This window comes from Thalassophryne amazonica, chromosome 8, assembly GCF_902500255.1.
Source record: "Thalassophryne amazonica chromosome 8, fThaAma1.1, whole genome shotgun sequence".
NCBI lineage: Eukaryota > Metazoa > Chordata > Actinopteri > Batrachoidiformes > Batrachoididae > Thalassophryne > Thalassophryne amazonica.
The window spans coordinates 30,010,427-30,024,048 of NC_047110.1; the positions used below are offsets into that span (position 1 = coordinate 30,010,427).

At 39.0% G+C, this 13,622-nt stretch overlaps 1 protein-coding gene across 10 annotated transcripts in view; it reads left to right on the plus strand.

Moving 5' to 3' along the window:
* The first annotated feature begins 208 nt into the window (after positions 1-208).
* Positions 209-13,622, plus strand: part of ppip5k1b (diphosphoinositol pentakisphosphate kinase 1b) — a 212,640-nt gene continuing 199,226 nt past the window's right edge. For all 10 annotated transcript variants that reach the window (XR_004562139.1, XR_004562138.1, XR_004562140.1 and 7 more), the window contains exon 1: positions 209-315. The gene's annotated coding sequence lies outside the window, so the exon portion shown is untranslated. The remainder of the gene's footprint in view (positions 316-13,622) is intronic.

Sequence of the window (13,622 nt, forward strand, 5' to 3'; positions counted from 1 at the left end):
CCCTTCTGTCTCTCGTGCCCGCGCAAAACGGAGGGGAAGGGGTAAGGGGGGTAAGGGGAAGGGAGATTCAGCCTCAGCCTGAAACCAAACAGTAGCAATGTATCAGTTTGACCACTAGATGTCAGCAGTGACACAGCTTGCAACCTTTTAAACTGAAACAACAACAAAAAAAAAAACCCGGAGGGAAGCGGCACAGAAACAAAGAAGAAGAAGAAGAAGAAGAAGAAGAAAAAGAAAAGAGTTGTTGGCGGACGTGAGTGTTTGCAGGCGGTTCAGAACTTACTCATGAAGTTTCTTTTCACTTCTCTCCTTCCTGTGAGTCTGAGCACGTTTGTTTTGTGTCCTCTCAGAATACTTTTGCACGCAGTCTTGGCAAAGTTACATTTTTACTGTTGTGTAGAATTGAATTAAGGCTGTTGTAATTTGTCCGGTGAGTCTAAACACCGACAGGAGCCGATAGGAAGTCAAATTCCTTTTAACTATTTATGAATAACACTGAAATTCCCATGGAAGTCAACATTCACCATATACACAGTCCGAAATACCCCTTTTTACTGCTGTAAAATGTTGTAAATTGCTTCTTTAACGGTGGCTTTTGTTTCCCAGATCGGTACTGGCTTCACTAGTAGTAGATCCCTCTTAATCAGCTTGTGTGAAAGCTTTACTCTAAATTTGGATCTTTCCCACATAACTAAATTATGAATTTTCAGATAAATGCCAAATAATTAAGGGTACTACCCTATATGTAATAATATACTACTGTACAAGTAAAAAGTAATTCAGACATAAATCCAAAATTAAATTAATGTTCACTGTCTAGTGACTGAAGGACCATCATAACACTTTTGAATTTTAGACTATAATCTTTCTGATAAAGACTGCATAAAAAGTTTTTTTCATATGGGTCAGGTAGATAAAAAAGATCTTTTCCATGTTCACATACCAGTACCAATACTGATACCATCAAATGTTCACAGTTTATTTGAATGTTAGATTTAGATCATTTTGGTGCATATTTGAAACACATTAGATTAGATTACACAGAATTTTGTTAATCCTTGGAAGACTCCCTCAGGGAAATTGAGGTTTCAGCAGCATTGTATAGCAGCACACAGGGTAAGAAGCACAGAGAGCATCAAAAGTGAAAGTAAAAAAGAAAAACAGTTTGCAAATATAAATACAAATACACAATATAAATACCATACATACCGATCAATACTGGTTTACTGCCTACTACTGTTCCTCTCCTTCCCGTCCCCGGTCTGCCTGTTACTGCTTCTCCCCGAGTGAGGAGTTGTACAGTCTGATGGCCTGAGGGACAAAGGAGTTTTTCAGTCTGTTGGACTTGGAGCAGTGAAGGAGCAGTCTGTGGCTGAAGAGGCTCCTCTGGTTGCTGGTGATGGTGTGCAGAGGGTGACTGGCATCGTCCATGATGTCCAGGGTTCTCGACTCTACCATCACCAGAGAGATCATGTGAGATCATTTGTAACAAAGTGCTGCAATTTATTTCTTTAAAAAAACTTTATTACTTATTTTATAATTCCATGAAGTAATTTGAAAAGCAATGTTCTGATTTATAAATCACTATTTGATTTGAATATTTCTTCTGTTTGTACATGTAGATGTATATCTGTGAAAAACAAACACTTGTGAGATTTAAGCAGATAACCTGTGAAAAAGATCCTCTTAAGGTAATGATGATACCTCTCTTAACCCTCTGGGGTCCGAGGGCATTTTTTGGACAGTTCACTCGCCTGGCACAAATGATTTATTATTGCTGTTAACAGCTCTCCCTGCATCCTGCAATCAAGTTTTATGTCTCTTTTTTTCAGGACAACCTGTGCTTTCAGAATATATATGTTTTTGTTGTGTTTTATAAGTGTAATAAATGTTACATTCAAGAATAGGCAAGGAAAAAAATAAAGCGAAAAATAATTTTCCACACACATTTATTCAAAACACAGCAAACTATAATAAACAACTGTTTTGACACTTTATAAATGTAATTTGAGGTCTTTTGTGAAAGACTGTACAACAAAAAGGTTCAAACAATAAACACAAATGCACATTTTGAACAATATATACAAAATGGTCTATGCGTTTTGTTATTTTGATATGATAAACAGTGCTTTACGCAGAGAAAGCAACAGAGTTATCCAGTAACATTCACATGCAAACTAGTGGAGCAATCCTGATAGTTACACACTCTTTGTTTGAGCACGTGAGATTGTCATCAGAGGCTCTCCATCTGCTCCGTCTGCTTTCACTTTCGCTGTGCGTAATGGCGCAGGGCGCACTGAGTATGTACTAATAGTATGTACTCATTGGAGTACCCAAGGGGCTATTCAAACGGGCCAACTAGTAACATATCACTCCTGAAAACGATCTTTGGCTTTTCACGTGAGGTAAATCTGCCCTACGATTGGATTTTGGAAAACCATGTGATTGTGAACCAATTCCGATTGGACACTCGCATTGCACACGTCATCACACAGCTTCTATGAGGAGTACAAAGATGGCTGATGGCTGACTCGAACGTCAGCGGAGTTAACTTTTCAGCAAAAAAAAAAAAAAAGTAAGTTTCTATCTCATATCATTAAAAAGTTATTTATAATTTAGTAAAGCTTGGTCTTAGCCATTGTATATGACGGTGAGGGTTAAGCGGCACACCGAGCCAACATAGAGCCAACATAGAGTTGCGTCATGCGGCATCATGACGACGCCGAGGTTTGCAGCCTAACGACACAATATTCTGAGGGACGCAAAGGGTGACGCGAAATGGACGCAAGAAATTAAACATGCTTAATTTTTTCACGGATTTTCAGCGTAATTAATGATTAATGAGCGTGGGGTGGCCGGAAGATTGCAGAAGTCCGTTAAATTGAAATGCAACCCTCCCCTCCCCAAAATGTGCATTGAAATCCAAGCCCCCCTCCCATCACACAAATCATAATAACCCCTGTCCCCCTCCCCGAAAGTCAATGTTACCCTTTCTTACATCGGCCCAAAATTTGATGATTGACATAGTATACTCGAATAGAATTTTTGGGGGGGACTTTGAACACTTGTATTTGGTGAATTCTGGAGGGTTTTCAGCTAAAATTTCTCCATATTTGACGTTCACCCACTTAAATTCTGTGAATTGAAATCCTCTCCCCCCAATTGTCATGATTTGAAATCAAACTCCACCCCCCCCCCCAAATAAATAATGACTACTCCCTTAGTGTCTTAAACAGTTAAGAGATGATGTATGATTTGTTGAAGCATAGGACCTTACAATTGTTAATAACTTACCAAAAGCTTTTATAACTTCAGTATAGATCTATCACTTGTTCTGCCCACTGTCATCGTGGTGGTAGGTCGAGTGTCAGTGGTTAAGTGTGGATTTGTAAATGAAGTGATGCCATGTGGATGAAAATTAAACTAAACCTTACCTGCTGGAGGGCTACCAGTAGTGAATACACTAGTCCCTCTTGTATTAACTTTATCAGTCATTGCGGTATGTATACTTAAAGTTCATTTGAAAACTTGGTAGATTTGGCATGCTAATGACACCAAAAGCTGTTTTACAGTAAAATACATGTGCAGCTATGGATTCTAGGCCTCCTGTCGGCTTCTGACAGTGTTTATTCTCACCCTGTAAGTCCTGTATTACACTATGTAACAAATTTTTATTTTTGTTTCGTTCCTGGGTACACAGTGTGTTTTCCTAACCTGTTGTGCCTTAAATAAATAGAAAATAGCTGTTATTCCACAGAAACTTTGCTTCTGTGATCAGGACAATGATATTTTGAAATTTGTCTGTTTTCAAGAATATTCTCGATTCGCCTTCACTACTACTGAGTAGTCTTCTAGAATATTCTTTAACTGCTAGAAATGTCCAGAATTTTCTAGAAGTTTCCAGAATTATCTAGAAATTTCAAAAACTTTTAAAACTTTCTAGAACGTAAAAAAAATAAAATCAAAGTTTGTGCTGAATGTAATCATTTTTCCATAGACTTTAGACACAAGCAGTTGGAAGCCAGGAACAAAAATTGTGTTACATGGTGCTATATATGTTTACGTTGTTAATCTTATCACAACCTGTGGTTTTATTCCTCATTGACTAATCGTGACACCAGGGACAGTTCTAGAAATTTGTAACATGGAGCAATTGTGGACACCCATTTTTTTTTTTTTTTTTTTAATCGCTACTACATTTTATATTTGTCTTTTGCAGTACCATGATCATGATTTAGAAAATTAAAACTGAGGTTTTAAAACTATGTATGGGTTATTTAGAAAATATTGAACCTGTAAACACATATGAGTCACAATTTGCTAATGTGATACATATATACATGACAGGAGGGGTAAATTTTCAAACCTGGGGAAGAACATTGTGTTGAAGTTTTTTTAGATGTAAATATAACCAACTTCCAAAACAAATGTGGTTCAAGTCACTGACAGTCATTTTTGGGTAGTCAAGCACAGGAGAAACTAACTGAAAAGTTTGGAGGGCAGAATGGGCTGTAATATGACATACTTGAATCAAGCGAAGTGCGCAACGCATCTGTGCACGCATGGGTCAGACGGGGTCAAAAATTCCAGCTACCAAACACACACCGCTACCATTGAATTTTGTATATGGTAGCGTTAACAGACTGTGAAATTTAAGGCTTACAGGGATTGTTTCAAAGGCTTTAAGCCTTAAGCGACGCATACAATAATGACAGGTGCACATTGTGCTTTTCTCAAATGCTCGAACAGAATTTATAGGCTTGAAAGGTGTCTGAAAACATACGATTGCAAGGCTCCGCCGAGTCCACCCAAAGACGGAGAGAAGAAGAAATGTGGTTGTAAACCTCTGTTCATTCTACACAATTTCCCCACAGGAAAGAAATATCCAGATGTACGTAAAAGATGGACTAAAATTGTAAGTGTCTTGCACACATTTATTTTGTCAATCTCCTGAAACCGTGCCGAATTATAATGTGGTTGATGGCGCCGTTTTCGTGAATTGGCTTAAGACTGTAATGTCGTGCCATGAATGACATGGAGCATAATATTGTAATATTAACATGTTCTATAAACAAACTGCATGCATGCACATATCATTGTATGTCTGTCAACTTACTAAAACAAACGTGACACCAAAGAGGTTATATGTGAGACCCACCCTCATTGTAGTCATTATGAAGCCGGTGGAGTAGGGATTTCTTAAGCCTGCTTAGCAAATATTCTGCAATATCCACAGTTTCAGACCCTGGACTTTGTAAAACCATCCGTCAGTTGCCTTCAAGGGGTCAGAAATTTGTTTGTCTTCAGCTATCAACAAGGACTGGTAGTCATTTGCGACAGCAGCTCTCTCTTCCTTCTTTGTCAGCACCAATGGTTGTTTCTTTACCGATGCAGCATACACAAGGGCAGCCAGCTCTTCTTTCTGTTTCTGTCTACTGCCATATGCAGTTCTGGTTGTAACAGACAATCCGTGGAGCTTACAAAAAACACTTTAAATCATCAACTTTCCAACGGTTGAAATGGTCCAAATCATAGCACTCCTCACTGCTTACCGCTGTCTTTGAATGTGGATTGGTAGCCGAAAAAATTTAGTGTACCCATAATGCACCGCGCGGCCCGAGATGTGCATATTATTGTCAAAACTGACATACGTGAATATAATGAATCAATCCAGTGGATGCTGACCCCACTCACATCTGATTTGCTATCAATGTTTTCCAGGGATATTCATCTTATGAAGAAACTCAGAGATGATGAATGCACCTCATTTGGGATTTTGGAATCATGCATTTCATTTTTGACTGTTAGCTTTACAACATATGTGAAAAAACATCCATCAAAATATGATGTAGGTGAACAGAATTCCATCAAATTTGACATTCGTGAAAGCATGCAGATGAATATTTCTGATCTCCTTACACAAATGTGTCTGCCAATTGAAAATGTAGAATGGACACATTCAATGTATTTGTTCTACAGAAATCTTAAGCAACTTACCTCTTTTCCTGTGCGAAAAGTCGCGTAGAAAACATCATGTATGTCACAATTTCACGCATGTCAGTTCTTGGACAACCGGGTGTGTGATGGTGGCCATTGCAGAGGTTCTTCACAAAAACTGATGACATCATCATGTTGTGTGCACATTGAGCTCCAATCCTGCTGAGTCATAGCTTTTTACTGCTTATGCACTTGATAATAAAGGTTGTGTTCATGTATGTTAAATCTTGACAGAATTTGGAGGGAGTAATTTGGAGTGAGCATTAAATATTGTTCTGGCTGAGGCATATGGAGGAGAGGATTGGACTTTACAGCTTGCTATATTTCTAAGCATTTATCACTGCAATATTGGCAAGGTTGGGTAGGATTACTTTGAAAGAATACATGTGGATTACATGTATGTATGTATGTACATACATTTGGATTACTTGTAATCTGATTACTTTTGGATTACATTTCAAAGTAATCCTACCCAACCCTGAATATTGATAATCAGACTACTCTGCTAGATTTGGGACCACTTGGATTTTGAGATTTTTTTGACAGAAATTAAACATACCAAACACCAAAATATAAGACCTCATAAAACAAACAAACAAAAAAAAAAACAAAGACAATATACCATTTATTTGGCAATTAATAGATTTGTATGATCCATATCTGTAAATAGAAACTGTATCCAGTTAACCAGACCAACAAAACAACTCAATTTTGAAGCTTGAAAATTGGGTGTCGAGGTATGTCACAAAATAAACATGTCTGAGTACCCATTTTTTTTCAAATGTTTTGTTAAAAATAATTAGCTATGAAAGATTCTGTTTCTACAGATATGCAATATAAAACCGAAGAGATGGACTAAAAGAAACAAATATTTCTCTTGCATCTTATTTATTTGAAGACCATTTACAGAAGCATACCACAAAATAACACATTAGCAAATTGTGACTCATATAGGGCTGCAACTCACAGTTGCTTTCACAATTGATACATTTATTATTATGGACTATGTGTTGTGCAGGGTTGTTGGCAAGCAAAGGTTTACTGTCTTTGACTTTGTCGACGATGCTGTGATCTGTCTGATATCAAAGGATACCCTGATTGCAAAACTTCAGAAGCTGAGTGAGGACTCACAATGTCTCGGTTTGCGGTTTACCTGGATCAAGACTAAGGTCCAGCTTTCAATGGCTTCTTGCCCATCAGAAGTGTTGCCTGTATGTGGTGAAAGTGCTAATCTTGTGGAGATATTTACTTATCTCAGCAGTGATATTCATGTTTCTGGATTCTGTGTCCTTGACATTGAGATACTTAATGGAAGCAAAAGTAAAACTTGTGAGGATGATCAGATTAACCCCCCAAAAAAAGCAAATAAAAAAAAATGAATCTTTCATTTGTGGTGTGTGACACAGCCCCCCAAGTTCAAAGTAACATATTTATGAGCATTTTGGCATTTTTTGGAGATCGTCATGGGACGATCGTCATCGTCCCAATTATTTATTTATTTAGGTTCACTGTTTTGGGAAAAAAAAACTAAACTCGAGTCCCCAAATCAATGTGGTTGTCATCTGGTTTCACTTCATAAGTGGAGTGCCAGCTTCATCCCAAGCACCACAGTACAAGTTTTAAAAGCACAGTTACACTTTCCTTTGCTTCAAATACTCATCTGTTTTTATTGCAGAAATGATCATCAGTCCACATTACGTGTCATTCTGTTTTACAACCCTTGGCAAAAATTATGGAATCACCGGCCTCGGAGGATGTTCATTCAGTTGTTTAATTTTGTAGAAAAAAAGCAGATCACAGACATGACACAAAACTAAAATCATTTCAAATGGCAACTTTCTGGCTTTAAGAAACACTATAAGAAATCAAGAAAAAAAATTGTGGCAGTCAGTAACGGTTACTTTTTTAGACCAAGCAGTTGGAAAAAAATATGGACTCACTCAATTGTGAGGAATAAATTATGGAATCACCCTGTAAATTTTCATCCCCAAAACTAACACCTGCATCAAATCAGATCTGCTCGTTAGTCTGCATCTAAAAAGGAGTGATCAGACCTTGGAGAGCTGTTGCACCAAGTGGACTGACATGAATCATGGCTCCAACACGAGAGATGCCAATTGAAACAAGGGAGAGGATTATCAAACTCTTAAAAGAGGGTAAATCATCACCCAATGTTGCAAAAGATGTTGGTTGTTCACAGTCAGCTGTGTCTAAACTCTGGACCAAATACAAACAACATGGGAAGGTTGTTAAAGGCAAACATACTGGTAGACCAAGGAAGACATCAAAGTGTCAAGACAGAAAACTTAAACCAATATGTCTCAAAAATTGAAAATGCACAACAAAACAAATGAGGAACGAATGGGAGGAAAGGAAACTGGAGTCAACGTCTGTGACCGAACTGTAAGAAACCGCCTAAAGGAAATGGGATTTACATACAGAAAAGCTAAACGAAAGCCATCATTAACACCTAAACAGAAAAAACAAGGTTACACAGGGCTGTATGCTTAGCTTTTTCACTAGGAGCACAGGTGCTCCTAAATGAAAAAATTTAGGAGCACAGATACAATTTTAGGAGCACTGAAATTTCTTGATACAATTTTATTATTAACGCAAAGACACCTACTGTACAGAGAGTACCTTTTCCACACACACATGCACATTTTATATGATTCTATTGTTGTATTTAGTTCATTGTTTTTTACTTCCTTTTCTATCGTTATTTACATCATTGCTTTTGTCTATTTCATTACAGACGGTTGCCCAGTTCCGGATCACCTTTTTTAAAGTCCCGCGACACGGAGCCATAATGCAACTGAATGTCCTTTAATTGTGTATGGTTGTATTGGGTATTTGGATGTTATTTAGCTGAAAAAGTCTGGGTGGAGTAGCGCTTCTACTTAAAGTGTGAAACCGCATTATGTGTTGCGCAAACATTTGCCAGAAATGGATCACTTTTGCCAGTTCCGGATCATGACACTCTGCGTCACTTTGGGGTCATTCCTGGCATCTGGTTGGAGCCCTTCTAATGCAGAATGATACACACTGTGCCCAAGAATGTGTTTTGAACACAAAATGATAGAAATAATACTTATTAAATGAGAATTTACTTTGTTTCGAAAAGCGCCGTTATACGTTTTTACGAGCAAAAAATGAAGTGTGGAGGTGAGATTTCTCCCGAATTAAAAAGTAAAAGCCCCCACATTCATGTCCATTCGTGATGTTGAGATGACCCCCAAAGTCCACATGACTCACGACTACAGACATAAGGCAAATTTTCGCGTCGGAGATAAATGTGCGCAGCAATTAAACAGCAAGACATAACACACTGACATTTTCTACACAAGTAAGTAAGTATTTTCCCACTCTAGAACCAAAAACACCGAATGGCTAACTCACCTTTGCTACGTTTTAGAGATTGTTACTTTAAAACCTGCAGGAATGAGTGAGTCAGAAAAGGCGTGCACACCGCAGACACTGGGATGTTTTGATTCCTCTGCTGGTCACAAGGACGGCTGGATCCGGTCGAGCTTGTGGTCGTTTGTAGACAAAACATCAATCTTTCCATTGGTACCAAGTATTAGCTTATTCGTGCTGATTACGAGAAATGGCGGCACAAAAACTACAGCAGTGATCCGGAACTGGGCAAGTGACTGTACTTTTTGCTGTGTACTTCTTGTATTATTTTAAACCCTCAAACACACATAACATCCCAGTCCCACTTTTTATACTCAGGTCGCCTGCTACGCTTAGCTACATTCAACTAAGGTTTTAACGTTTTTAGACGTTTTAAAGCTGTAAAACCCCTCACTACACACTTTATACACTTTTCTCAATCAGACATGAACATTTTCTCACTTTTCTCTCGTGTGTAAACACTCTCAAAGTTCAAACCTGAGTAGAAAAATAAGACCAACCTGTTTTCAGGCCCAAACATTTGTTTGAGAAATAAAAATAGAATGTTTTCCTATAAATAATTATGATGGCTTTTAGACCTAACAAATTTAATTTTAACGATCAACTTACGAGGTTGGACACATAAGAAATTATTAATAGTGACTGACCAGTATTTCACAGTTCCTCTAATCGCACCTCTTCGTCCTGGCGCCGCTGCGCTGTCACGTCTTTTTCCACTGACTCACACCTCGCTGCAGGTGTCTTTTTCCGAGTGTAGAACACAGTTATGGGTAGTTGTTGGCGCTCTTTTTTTCTTCTGGGCGAGAAGATTCTTATAAACAGACACGCAGAACACAATGCGCGTACTCTCCCTTTGCGGTGTCACGACCGGCTGCTTGATGAGGCCACGGAACACAATGCACTGTAAAAAAAAAAAAAAAGCATGTAAAATTGGACTAAAAAAATCCGCGAAACAGCGAGTCTGCGAAAGGGGAACCGCGTTATAGCGAGGGACCACTGTATTTATTTTAGAAGCAAAATGTGAATGAAAGGGTTGAAATACATTTGCGCACACGTGCGTCCGTTTTATTTTTTTTCCTCGCACAATCAAATTTTAGGCGCAATATGCGAGCAAAATGCTCGCACTGTACAGCCCTGTTACAATGGGCTAAAGAAAAGCAATCATGGACTGTGGATGACTGGATAAAAGTCATATTTAGTGATGAATCTCAAATCTGCATTGGGCAAGGTGATGATGCTGGAACTTTTGTTTGGTGCCATTCCAATGAGATTTATAAAGATGACTGCCTGAAGAGAACGTAAATTTCCACAGTCATTGATGATATGGGGCTGCATGTCAGGTAAAGGCACTGCGGAGATGGCTGTCATTACATCATCAATAAATGCACAAGTTTACGTTGATATTTTGGACACTTTTCTTATCCCATCAATTGAAAGGATGTTTGGGGGATGATGAAATCATTTTTCAAGATGATAATGCATCTTGCCATAGAGCAAATCTGTGAAAACATTCCTTGCAAAAAGACACATAGGGTCAATGTCATGGCCTGCAAATAGTCCGGATCTTAATCCAATTGAAAATCTTTGGTGGAAGTTGAAGAAAATGGTCCATGACAAGGCTCCAACCTGCAAAGCTGATCTGGCAACAGCAATCATAGAAAGTTGGAGCCAGATTGATGAAAAGTACTGTTTGTCACTCATTAAGTCCATGCCTCAGAGACTGCAAGCTGTTATAAAAGCCAGAGATTGTGCAACAAAATACTAGTGATGTGTTGGAGCGTTCTTTTGTTTTTCATGATTCCATAATTTTTTCCTCAGAATTGAGTGATTCCATATTTTTTTTCCCTCTGCTTGGTCTAAAAAAGTAACCGTTACTGACTGCCACAATTTTTTTTCCTGATTTCTTATAGTGTTTTTTAAAGCCAGAAAGTTGCCATTTGAAATGACTTTAGGTTTGTGTCATGTCTGTGATCTGCTTTTTTTCTACAAAATTAAACAACTGAATGAACATCCTCTGAGGCCGGTGATTCCATAATTTTTTGCCAGGGGTTGTATAAGCGCTGTATGAGCTGGCGCTCTCCGTGCTGCCATGTTGCACAAAGCATATTTCACTTTCCTTCACTTCTAGGGCTGGGTATCAATCAAAGATTTTCTATACCGGTACCAATACTGATATCTTCACTTCAATACCGGTTCCTGAATGATACTTTTTTGATACCAATTTTATAAGATCGATTCTAACAAAAAGAAAATTACATTACACATAGTAAGAATCTTGAGTTTTATTTTTCAGTTTTGGTAATTTTCCACTCCAAGCAGTTTTCTTACAGAATAATAAACAACAAATAATTTTCAGTACAAAAGAACACTTAAAAACACTGTAGTTTTTGTCAAAAGCATTTCCTTTCAGATATTTTGGCTTGAATGTCTCTCCATACCTCTGAGCTGAGCTCAGCCAGCTGCTACACGTCAGAGCAGGACGTCTCATTTTGGGAGGAAAAAACGTTTTGATCGATTGCAGTTTATGGTTTGTATTACAACGTTGTGCCCACGTGCGCATGTGATTGTAATTGCGATCGCCAGCTATGGAACAGTCCACTCGTCTTCACTCGGATCCATAGCCAGAGATCATTTTTAAGTTCCACTCAGCCAAAGAATAATGTCCAGGTCCACTTGGTCTCAGGTTCTGATCGCGCGGGCTCGCGCGCGCACATAATGTCCAATCGCAGCTCTGCCTTCAACTCAGATTCTGTCAGGATTGTTGCAAATTAGAGAGTCTATTATCTCCTGAAAATAGCGTATTTTGAGGTTTTACAATATGAGACATACATCTGCATGTCCGGGCATATCCATGATCCCAGCAGCAGTAAACCAGCAGCTGTGACACAAACAGCAGCGTCATAACACTTTAAGTTCCAAAATCCGACAGACTCTGAAAAAGTTAAGAGTTTTGGGGTGAAATGTGTCATCTCCTCTGTAAATCCGAGCCACTGCTTTCAAAGAAAAGGTCTGAAGCTTCGTTATCGGACATAACCGCATTCGTTTCCCTCTGTCTGTCTCTGTCTGGGATGTTTCTGTTTTGCTATAAACTACGTCACACGCAGAGAAATACCATGAATTGCCGAGTGAGAAATGCACCTGTTACCTCGCTTCAGGAGAGGAATAAAAAACCATCAGAAACCACTAATTATGAGAGCATATGTGCAGGGAGTTTGCAATATACAGTTGTATGCAAAAATTTGGGCACCCCTGATGACTTCCATGATTTTCCTTTATAAATCATTGGTTGTTTGGATCAGGAATTTCAGTTAAATATATAGCAGACAAACACAGTGATATTTGAGAAGTGAAATGAAGTTTCTAGGATTTACAGAAAGTGTGCAATAATTATTTAAACAAAATTGGGTGAGGAGCTCGGAGTCGAGCCGCTGCTCCTCTACGTCGAAAGGAGTCAGTTGAGGTGGCTCAGGCATCTTTTCCGGATGCCCCCTGGAGACGTGTTCTGGGCACGTCCTATTGGGAGGAGGCCCCGGGGAAGACCCAGGACACGCTGGAGGGACTACATCTCTCGGCTGGCTTGGGAACGCCTTGAGGTTCCCCCGGAGGAGATGAGGGAGGTGTGTGTGGATCGGGAGGTCTGGGCGGCTTTGCTTGAGCTGCTGCCCCCGCAACCCGAGTCTGGATAAAGCGGAAGAAAATGGATGGATGGATGGGCAGGTGCATAAATTTGGGCACCCTTGTCATTTTATTGATTTGAATATATTTAGCACTAATTATTGGAACACAAAATTGGTTTGGTAAACTTGTTGACCCTTGACCTCCTTACACAGGTGAATCCAATCATGAGAAAGGATATTTAAGGTGGCCATTTGCAAATCTTTCCCCTCTTTGCATCTCTTCTAATGAGTGGCAACATGGAAGCCTCTAAACGACTCTCAAATGACCTGAAAACAAAGATTGTTCAACATCATGGTTTAGGAGAAGGATACAAAAAGAGTAGAGTCCCGTCTTTGTCTGTTAGATTGACAACAGGAACAGATGGACCTCAGCACGGACAGTGACGAGATTGAGAACTTTTCTGACTCTTCAAGTGTGGATTATTTCTGTGAGGAAATCAAGACCGACTCAGATCCTGAGGATGTTGCAGCAGTGATTTGAGCCGTATCTTTCGGACGAACATTCAAACCAGGAGCATTCTGGCAGTGAAA